Below are 10,417 nucleotides of genomic sequence, written 5' to 3'. Positions count from 1 at the left end.
TCACCAGTGGTGACAACACCCTTTACAGCTCTCACTGATCTATCAACTGCTAGCTTGGTAACTTCCTCTTGGATCTATAGTAGACATCTCAGGTCTCAGAGTTCACAGCATGTCCCCACCCACCTGAAGCCCTCCGGATGTCACATCAATGGTGACTGTCCTTCCAGACCTGTCAGCTCAGCGGTGTCCTTGGCCCTGGCCCCATTGGTCTTTTGGCACAACACTCAGAGTCCCACCCCTTCTTACCTCCTCAGTTGTCACCCTGGCCAGTGCTCCCATCCTAGCCATCTCTTCAGGCCCTCCTCCAACCCAGTGTGCGCTGAACACTGAAGCCAAATAAAGGCCTTAGCACAGCAGGTCACATCCAGCAGGTGAGGAGAGTCCAGTGGTTCTCACCTAACCACTTGCTACAAATCTGAGGCCGGCCTAGACTACTTAGCAAGAACTAGTCTCAATAAATAAATAAATAAATAAATAAATAAATAAATAAATAAATAAATAAATAAATAAACTTAAAAGATAAATTACCGCTCTGATGGCTAATCTTGGCTACGTGTGGAACTGACTAAAGCCCACGCAGCTGGAAACACCTAGAAGGGCTTTTCTTGATTGGATCATTTGAGGTGGGAAGACCTGGGCCACACCTTCCGGTAGTAGCCTACAGAAAAAGACGTGGAAGAAGAAGCTTTTGCCCTTTGTCTGCTTGCCCTCACTCTCGCTGGCAAGTTCTTCCATCCCTTCTCCGGTGTTAGTATCTATGTCTTCAGGATTCCAATGCAGACCAAAGCCCAGCAGCTCTCTAAGACTTCCCTGGGACTCCAGCACCAGACTGGGACAGCTGAGACATCCAGTCTCATGGTCTGAACAACTAACTACCAGATCCTTAGCATTTCCGTCAGGGGACAGCCATTGTTGACTCGGACCTCAGCCTGATAGCTGCTCTAATAAGCCCCTTCGTAATATCATTCTATCAGTTCCATTCCTCTAGAGAACCATGATGAATGCACCCTCTTCCAGGATCTTTCTCTCTCTTTCACCTACTTTCCCAGAGTTCCTTTCATCTTCTCACATACTGTTCACTTATTTATCCTGCTTGTTGCTATTGTTTAATCTGCACTGAGTGGGAGGCTGCCCCCTACCCTTGGATTAATTTGCTGTTGAAAGCACTCACCTGGAGAAAACAATCGAAGGCTGGATGCAGGAAACAGCTACTTTTAGATGGTGGTCCCCAAGAGAAGGGGACTCAGTGATGTGGTCTGTAGAGTTGTGTAGTTTACTGCATGGAGGAAACTGCACAGCATACAGTGGGTATTTGGGAGGCTAGAATTGTTTGGAAGAATATTTGAGAGAAGAGATCCACATACAGAGTTCTGAAGATCTATGGAAGTCTTTAAAACATGTTAAGGGCTAGAGAGATGGCTCAGCAGTTAAGAGCACTGGTGCTTTTCCAGAGGACCCAGGTTTGATTCCCAGCACCTCACCCAGCAGCTCACAACATTCTAACTCCAGTCCCCGGAGATTGGTGACCTTCTTCTTGTGCACAGACTTACATGTAGGTAAAAATACCTATAGGCATAAAATTAAAACAAAACCTTGCTGACCATAGATAGGAGATAATAAAATAAACAAAAAAGCCTACAAGCGAGTCTTAAACCGGCTGAGACAGTGCACTTCCTTAATCCCAGCACTCAGGAGGCAGAGGCAGGAGAATTTTTGTGAGTTCAAAACTAGCCTGATCCACATGTGAGTTTCCAAGCCAACAAGAGTTGCATAATTCCTCCTCCCTCTCTATAAAAGTAAATCTTTAAAAAAAAGAAAGAAAAGAAAAAGAAAGAAAAAGAACCAAAGCATGGTGACACATACCTGTAATTCAGTGCTCTGGAGGTAGAGGAGGAAGATCATGAGTTGGAGGCCAGCCTGGGCTACCTAGCAAGCTCTTGTCTCACAACAACATCAATAACAATAAATCAAAGGTGTTCCAAATAACTTTGAGCCAGAAGTCCATCACTTAAAAAAAAAAAACAACTTGCAAATAAAAAACATCATCACTCTTTAAAGGAATATGACAAAATCCAGAGCTTGACAATGTAAAATTTACAAGATATGTCATCTAATAAAAATGAATAGTTACGTAAAGAAGCAGGAAAGTATTACTCACTGCCACAAGAAAAATCAGTCAACAGAGAAAGAACAAAAGAGAGAAAATGGACAGTGTTGGCAGGCCCGGACACTGAAGTGGTTGTAAGTCTGCTCCACACGCTCAGAACGCAGAGGGAAACGTGGACCTGAGGAAATAAGTGGAATATTAAGAAAATATGCAATTTATAAAAACGGAAGCAAAATATCTGAAATGAAAAATAGTATTGAACAAATAAACCACTCTGCTCCGGCTGCTGCACAACCACCCAGGGACCCACTCCAACGTCTCTCAGAGCCAGCGCTGCCCACCACCTGCCCCGACCCTTCCTGAGGGGACTACATTCTCTGTCTGCGTTACTCAGTATCCTGAGGATACTTCTTTTCTATTTGGTTCTCAAATGCAACCTGGACTTCAGGTGGTAGGCATCCGCTCTCCAGTGTCCCGTCGTGACCTCTGATGGGAATCCTAGCCCACTCCATCATCGACTCTGCTTCAGTAGTCTTCCTCCCACATCTACCTATGGAGCTTGTGTTAGTTGCTTTACGTGTCACTGTGACCAGACACCTGCCGAAGGCCCCTCAGGGGGGTGGGTTTATTCTGGCTCACAGGTTGAGGGGATAGAGTCCGCCGTGGCCGCTGGGGTTGGGGGTGACAGGCAGCAGGAAATTAAGGCAGCTGGTCATGTTGTATGTCAAAAAGCAGAGAAATATGAGTGCTGGTGCTCAACTGACATCCTCTTTTAAAATATATATATATATATATATATATATATATATATATATATATATATATATATATTTGAGTTTTATTTATTTTGTCTTATGTATATGAGTGCTTTGCCTGTAAGTGTGTGTGTGTGTGGTGTGTGTGTGTGTGTGTGTGTGTGTGTGTGTGTGTATCACATGCATGTCTGGTGCCTGTGGAGGTCTGAAGAAGGCATTGGGTTCCTTGGAATTGGAGTTAAAGATGATTGTGAGGCATCATACCAGTGTTGGTTGATCATGGCCAAGGTCTACTAACCTTTGGGGCACAGTGGGGAGATACGGCAAGGCTGGGAGGGAGGCCAGAAGTAGCGGCTTGGGTAGACAAGGGCAAGTTAATGATGCTGACAAAGCTTGCAGAGAGCGAACTGGGGAAGTCCCCAAAGTGGGGACTTTGAACAAGATGGGGCTCTCAGAAACAGATGTGGGGTGGCATGTACCCCTCCTCACCTCTTACCTTCCTGGGCCTTTCCCCTCCTCCGGGAAACACTCATGTGTCGGCCAGGTGTCTCTTCCTGACCTCTCCTCACCAAGGAGAAGTGATGTCCTGGAGGGAGCTGACATGGAGTCCAAGTGAGCTCTTGGTCCTTCAGGTATTCCCACTTGAATCTTGTAGCCCAAGCTGGGTGGGTCCAGCCTGGAGCCCTGGGAACACAGAGAACCCAACTGAGGCTACCTCAGAGGAAGGCACACAGTAGGTAGGTAGCCATGAGTCCTGACCGGGCACCCAGAGGAACAGGGCCTAACTTTTGTCTCCACTGACTTGTAGGTTCAGTCAAGTTACTTAACCACCAATGCCATTTCCTCGTCTCATTAGCAAGACCCAGGCAACCACCTCTGACCTACAGTGAACATGCTTAGCCTGGATGGACAGCAGGGGCTGTAGTGACCGACTTGCTGAGAGAACAGAGGTTGCTGTATTAGAACACCTACCCTGCTCCCCGCTGTGGGCTCCGCAGCTGCTTAGTCACAGCCCCCCACCCCCGCCAGCTCCTTGACCCTTGTTCTGAATCTTGTCTGACAGCCCCCAGGGGGGCCCATTGTGTCTTTAATTGCAAGTCTCCTGCTCCACAAAGCCATCAGCACCTAATGTCCCGTGTCATTGCTGGTTCTCTGTCTGCAGACACCTCGCTCCTCCAAGCTGCTCAGCCACCCAGGGCAGCTCCATCTGGCCAAGAATTGCCACTGTCGGGGATAGGACAAGACCTTTCCGGGATGTGAGGGTAACAACTGGCTTAACAATAAATTAATACCAGAAAGTTAAGGACCCCGTGACTCAGTCCTAGGTTCTTTCTATCAGACCCCCCCTCCCCCCATACCTCTGTGGTACCTCTTGTCTCAGGTTCAGAGCCTTTTGGCTAATGTGTTCTCTGCAGAGGAGGGCCTTGAGCCCATAAGCAGCTGAGTCCCTGCTGGCTTGGCTCTGAGACTTCATCTTTAAGAGAGGGCCCAGTGACAAGTTAGGGTTGGGAATGATAAACTTGGAGACAGACTAGGACCAGGAGATACATTGTCTAAGGCATCTACCTTTTGACAACCTGAACTTAGGGCGAGACCCTTTCCCTGGGCAGCTCCTGTGGCCAAATCTGTGGGCCTCCCATGGATTCTACTCCTGTCCTCTGTACCTAAGAGCATCTGGCTTCTTCAGGAGGTCACAGAAAGCTTGGCCTGATGCCAACGGCTTTGGCTGCTCCAATGGGGGAGGTCACAAGAATGGGCCACATGGGTTCAGGGTGACAGATTTTGTCCAGTGGAACCCTGAGCCAGGGTGTGTGTGTGTGGGGGGGGTAACTTAAAGACAGGCCCTGGGGTGTATCTCCACATCTGTAATCTAGATCCTTCCGAACTTCTTGCCTCATTCTTGCTGCCTTCACCCCTGGGCTGTGGGGCTTGGGTCTTCCACCTTGAGCCCAGAGAGAGACAGAAACTACTTTGCCGCTTCCTCTCTGCACTGAGAGCTGTGGCATCTCCACAGAGAGTTTCCATAAATACCGAGGGAGAACAAAAGGGTGGTAATTACTGCAATACAAACAGCATGCAAATTTTCACGCTCCCCAAGTATGAGTTCCCCGCCTCACACAACCGCCCTGGAGCCAGGAGGCTGCCAAGACCAGATTCCTAGACCTGCCTGCCTGTCACCTGGCAGGGCTCAGTCAAGGTTGCGACCAGGGTTGCAGCCAGGTAGAAGCCCTGACCATTAGTTCTAGCTTTCTGTTTGAAGGTGGGCCTCAGCCACAACTGGCCACCTGCCCTGTGGTGTCCAACCCACCGAGGAACAAAACGTGCCACTCGGGTGCAGGCCCAGGCCTCACCACCTCACAAACACTGTTGACAAGTGACACACCCATGTCCACCGCAAGGCCTTGTCCCGACGCCCCATGTGTCTTCACTGCTGTTGGTGGATGTTGGTGGAATGATCATGTGACTTTCCTTGGCTTCTCAACTGGCTTGTTCACAGACAGTGTCAGGCACATGGCAGCCATTTGTTCAATGAGACTCAACTTTTCCACTGAGGTTGATTAGACTAGCTGGGCAGTTGAGCCGAGGCTGGCCGGGATCCAATCTTAGGTCACACACACACATGGCCACATGGACTTTTGTGATCGTCCAGTAGATGAAACGAAGCTGGCTTCACGGAGCAGGAGAATGGACACCCAGTGAGCAGGATGGCAGCCCTCCCTCCTCCCCTAGGAGCCAGGAGACATCGCTTTTAAAAAGAAAATCCCCCCCTCTTTTTTTCTTAAGTGATAGAGTGGGTCTCTGTTTCCTCACTTCAGAGTCTCAACAGTGTGACCAGGACAACAGGAGAGGACAGTTAGGGTCCCAAGAGGACGACACTGGCACTTGCCAGGGATTTGCATGAGCAACTGAAATGTCCCTTGAAAGATGAGGGGAGAAACAAGGTATAGTACATTCAGTTCTCCTCCATAGGGCAGCCCGAGGTGGAGGACCCCATCTGGAGGCTCCCAGGAGCTCAGGAGTGGGGCGGGAGAGGCCCCTAAAATAGTCCACACCCTTACAGTCAGCATCAATGAATACACCAGGAAACCAACTACTCCGGTAGTGGGATCCTTCAGCCTGAGGGCTTAGCTGTCTTCTAGTTCCCACCTCCGGCCAGCTGCCCAGCCGGTACCCCTCTATCCGGCCCAGTTGTGAACTACACCCCACCGTGAGTCTAAAACCCGAGTTTGAGCCCCAGCTTGGCCTCCGATGAGCTATCTGACTGTAGACAAGTAGCTTCAGTTACCCATAATGCTCATCCATACTCCCGTTGGGAGCATCAGACTTCCTCCCTACGGTGCCCTCTTCATTTCCCATTCTTTCTTCTCCACCCTCCCTCATGCTCGGCAAGCTCCCTTCTGATTCAACCTGGTTCCCAATACTGGGACTCCCTTGACATAGCTCAGGACCAGGGTGAGCGCAGGGCACTGGTGTGGGTGGGGTCTTTGAGTCTCACCCTTGTTTGCCATGCTTATCTACTGCCCTGTTCAGATGCAGACCTCCCGAGACCCGGCATCTTGGCCTCCCTCTTTACTTCTAGATCCTTCCACATGCCTGGACGGGGCTGAGCCCGGAGGGGTTGCTCAGAGGATCCGACCGTGCAATATTAGCTCGCTCCCTGACCTTCCGCAGCACCTCTTGACCATCATTCTCCAGGCGGATGGGACAGCCCAGAGCTGCTGCACTCTTGAAATGGTCAGAAATATGTGCGGCCACCCATCATCATCTTGGCTCGTGCGCTCTGTTCTCTCTCTCTCTCTCTCTCTCTCTCTCTCTCTCTCTCTCTCTCTCTCTCTCTCTCTCTCTCTCTCTCTCTCCCTCCCTCCCTCTCTCCCTCCCTCCTTCTCCCCCCAGGATAGTGGGTGCCACACCTGAGCCAGTCACCACATTCCCACCGCAGTGGCTCCTTGCCTTCCTCTCCCGCTCCTGGCACAGGCCAGGAACCTGGTTCTCTCTCCTCTCCTTGCAGTTTGAAGCCGGGCCCCCTCGCCTGCCTCTCAGTTCCCAGACTGGCAGCTGGAGCAGGGCGCCTTCGATTTCTCTATTCAGTCTGAGGCATAGCAATTTTCTGCTCTCCCGTAATTAGGGGAATTTTAAGCAAACTCCCCAGCGGATGATTACAGCAGGTTCAATCCCGGCTCCTTTGATCAGCGAAGAATGAGGACGTTGTTGGAATATTCCTCGACCTGCTGGCCAGATAAACTGGAGCGCACGGCTGGCTCTCGGGCGCCCCCTGGAGGACTCCAAGCTTTCGTCCGTGGTGGCACCAGCCTGTCCCTGAGGACCGGCCCATATGGCTTCTCAGATGTGTTTTCTCTGGTTTGGGGCCAAGATCTGCGCTCAGAACGAAGGCTGAGGCGGTGGCTTGGGTTTTTGTTTAAAGGCTGTGCAAAGTACCTCTGCACACTGCCCCTTACCGGACCTCACTCCCACTGTGGCCCTTGTGAATGCCCACTCATCCACAAAGCCCTCCTCAGCTTGAGCCTGCTCTAGGAAGCTTGAATGACTCCAGTTTTCCCGTACCTCAGAGTGGGTGGTGGCTCCTTGGAGTCAAAAGACCCTCTTCCGGGTTGAGTGGGTTCCCTTAGCTTTGTTGGGCCTGAGAAAGACAGTGTGGAATAACAGGAAAAGCAGGGTCTTTAACTGTTTCCTGGCTGTGTGACATTATGTCTATTGATGAACCTCTCTGAATGTCAATATCCACGCTATAGGATTATCTTGAAATTTACATGGGAAATGGAGCAGAATACCACTTGGCCTGTGGTAGTACTCAGTGACTATCAATCTGAGTTTCCTCTCTTTGTCTACTTGTTAATAGTTTCTGTTTAAGCACGGTCACTCTCCAGGGCCAGCCCCGTTCCTCCCAGTTTGTCCCCAGACCTGTGTCCCCACACAAAGTTGTGCCCCAGAGTAGATGGGGTGCATTAAGAGGCTACTACCATCTCCAGCACTGCGGAGTGGTGGCCCTGGTTTTTCCATAGGTTAATTAGGCCGTGTTTCAGGATAATCATGGCTGTATATTCCTCCACTAATTAAGTGGCTGTAAACCATCTCCACGCTGCGGTTTTGTGAATCATAATTAAGCTTTTCTACAAAGTGCCTCGGCAAGCCCCATCCCCTATTCCTGGCCGGTCCTGGCTGCTCCCAGGCTCTGGAGAGAGTGTTCTGGAATTGTAGGCTCAGACAAGACTTATTTTCCCAGGATCATGTCAGGATGCTTCCCGATGAATATTGGATGAGGCTTTGGGTTGTTCCTTTTGTTTTCACAAGGAGAGGGAGAGAATTATGGCTGGATGCGGGTTTACCCTCCTCTCCTCCCGTTCTGCTGGGTAGATTTGAATGGATTCCCGGGGGACGCCGGAAGGGAGGGAGGAAGCAAGGTAGCGTGAGCGTGCTCTGGCATCTGGGTGCTGGTGTCTGCCTATTGTCAGTGAACGTGAGGCTGTGCATGCTGTCGCTGTTGCTCACCGGGGACCATGTCTAACATCAGCTGGCACGGTTCACCCTCACCCAGCAGTGAAGACAAATACAAAACACCTGTTCAAGGGGGCCGGATCCGCCTTTTTATTCTGATGTAGTGGATTTGTAACTAATTCTTATTTTCTTGTGTCTCCCCCTGCCACCCCCTCCCCCAATAGTGGGGATGGAGCCCAAAGCCTCATGAATGGTGGGCAAATGCTCCTCTACAACAGGGCCATGTCCCACCCCTGACAGCATTGCTTTTACGTGTCTGTGTGTCTGCAGATGCACGTGTGTATGGAGGTGTGTGTGCGTACATGTGCACGTGAAGACCACCTGACTATTGCTCCTCAGCTGCCATCTTCCTCGTTTCTTGAGACAGGGTCCCTCATTGGCCTTGAGTCCACCAAATTCAGTGAGGGCTGGCTGACCAGTGAGCCTCAGGAATCCATCTGTCTCCATCTTCCCAGAACTGGGATTGGAGACATTTACCACCATGACTGACTTTTAAAATGTGGGCTCTGCGGGGAATTGAACTTGTGCCCTTGTGCACATTCCACACCGTTCTTTCAGTCAGGTCATCAGTGGAAAGAGCCACACCCTCTCAGTGTCTTCTATGCACACCATCGCGCTTGGGCTTGCTGTGCTGTCTATGCATAAATGACACCCCGGTGACCCCTAAGGTGGGGTGTCACAGCCTAGGACCATCTTACCAGCATCACTGGGATCAGGATGCCAGTTCTCCTTAATGAGGGAAACCACAAAGCCCCTGCCACATCCTCCACCACAGAAGCTCGGAGAGGCCACAGTGGATGGGGGAGGGCAGACGTGTCGGGGCCCCAGGCTTGGAGCTTTTGAGCCCCTGGCCTGTTTAGTACCTCTCTTTGACCTCCTGGACTTACCCTGCCCCTCTCCTCCTCTCTCCTCCCACTGTCCTGCCTCTCCACATTTCCAGGGAGTAGCCGTTAGGCAGCAAAGGAAGAGGGAGGCACATCCATCCCCATGCTCTCACTGTGCAGAGATGGCCTCGGGCATTTTTGAGTGCGACACTAATCAAATAAGGACAGGTGACAATACTCCAGTACCCGTGGAGGCTGGGAAGACACTATCCTCGGCAACAGGACAGGAATTGGGGGAGTGGAAGCAGGCAGTATTTATTTAACCTGGCTGTCACACGCAGCCCCCGGCTCCTTTGACAAGTGAACATGGTGTGAAGGGACAGATAAGCCCCACTGGAGAACTGACAGCCGAACAGGAGGCCAGCACGCCTCTCTCGCTGCTGGGCCCGTGGCTTATGGCTCTATTAAAACAGAGGGAGCGGGGCTGGAGGGATGGTTCCATGGGTAAGGTACAGTGCTTGCCATAGAAGCATGAGGACCCGAGTTTGGAACTTCAGCATCCAGATAAAAGCTGAGCGTGGTGGTGGTGGTGGTGTGTATCTGCAACCCCCAGTCCTGGGAGGAGGTGCGGAGGCAGGAGGATGTCTGGGACTCCCTGGGCAGTCTCGCTGAAACAGTGAGCTCCAGGTTCAGTAAGAGACCCTGCCTCAGAAAATAAAATGGAGAAGTGATTAAGGAATCAGCCTGGCAATCTGATACCTGAGGCTTTGACCTCTACCCTCAACACATGCGTCAGAGGGAGGGGACGGGCAAAGGAGCACCCTCCCCCAGTGACTTGTAAGCACAGGGGCGTGAGCCATGCTTCCCCTGGCAGCAGGGGGAAGGCATCTGGGCTAGCAAGAAATGAACATGCAGGAGAGACCCCTAATGTCATTTAGACAGAGATGAGGAGCTACATTCCCAGCAGACACACGGGTCAGACCCAGGGTGCGCTTCCTGCTACTTCCATTGAAGAAAGTGTGGGACAGAGGGCAGAGGCTCAGCAAATGGTGGCAGGTGAGCCAGGAGCGCTGGGCCAGAGGGCACGTATTGCTCACATAGCATGGAAGGATCTGTACCGGAGTAGGAGGCTGGGTAAGGGTGGGCAGTGTGCTGGGGCAAGGAAAAGGGACAGGAGAGCATGAGGGAGGACAGTACTTCAGGGAACAGTCTGGACC

At 51.2% G+C, this 10,417-nt stretch overlaps 1 long non-coding RNA gene across 1 annotated transcript; it reads right to left on the bottom strand.

Moving 5' to 3' along the window:
• Positions 1-427: 427 nt before the first annotated feature.
• LOC128122273 (uncharacterized) lies at positions 428-10,048 on the bottom strand. The gene is made up of 3 exons (XR_008222383.1): positions 6,774-10,048; positions 3,359-3,546; positions 428-2,285 (listed from the first exon to the last, which is right to left on the bottom strand). It is a non-coding gene; the product is annotated as an uncharacterized LOC128122273 (long non-coding RNA).
• Positions 10,049-10,417: the final 369 nt, after the last annotated feature.

Source organism: Peromyscus californicus, unplaced genomic scaffold (genome assembly GCF_007827085.1).
Source record: "Peromyscus californicus insignis strain IS unplaced genomic scaffold, ASM782708v3 Scaffold_11__1_contigs__length_118956290, whole genome shotgun sequence".
In the NCBI taxonomy this organism is placed as follows: Eukaryota; Metazoa; Chordata; class Mammalia; order Rodentia; family Cricetidae; genus Peromyscus; species Peromyscus californicus.
The sequence above is the reverse complement of the archived record's forward strand: the minus strand, read 5'-3'. Positions and strand labels throughout refer to the sequence as shown.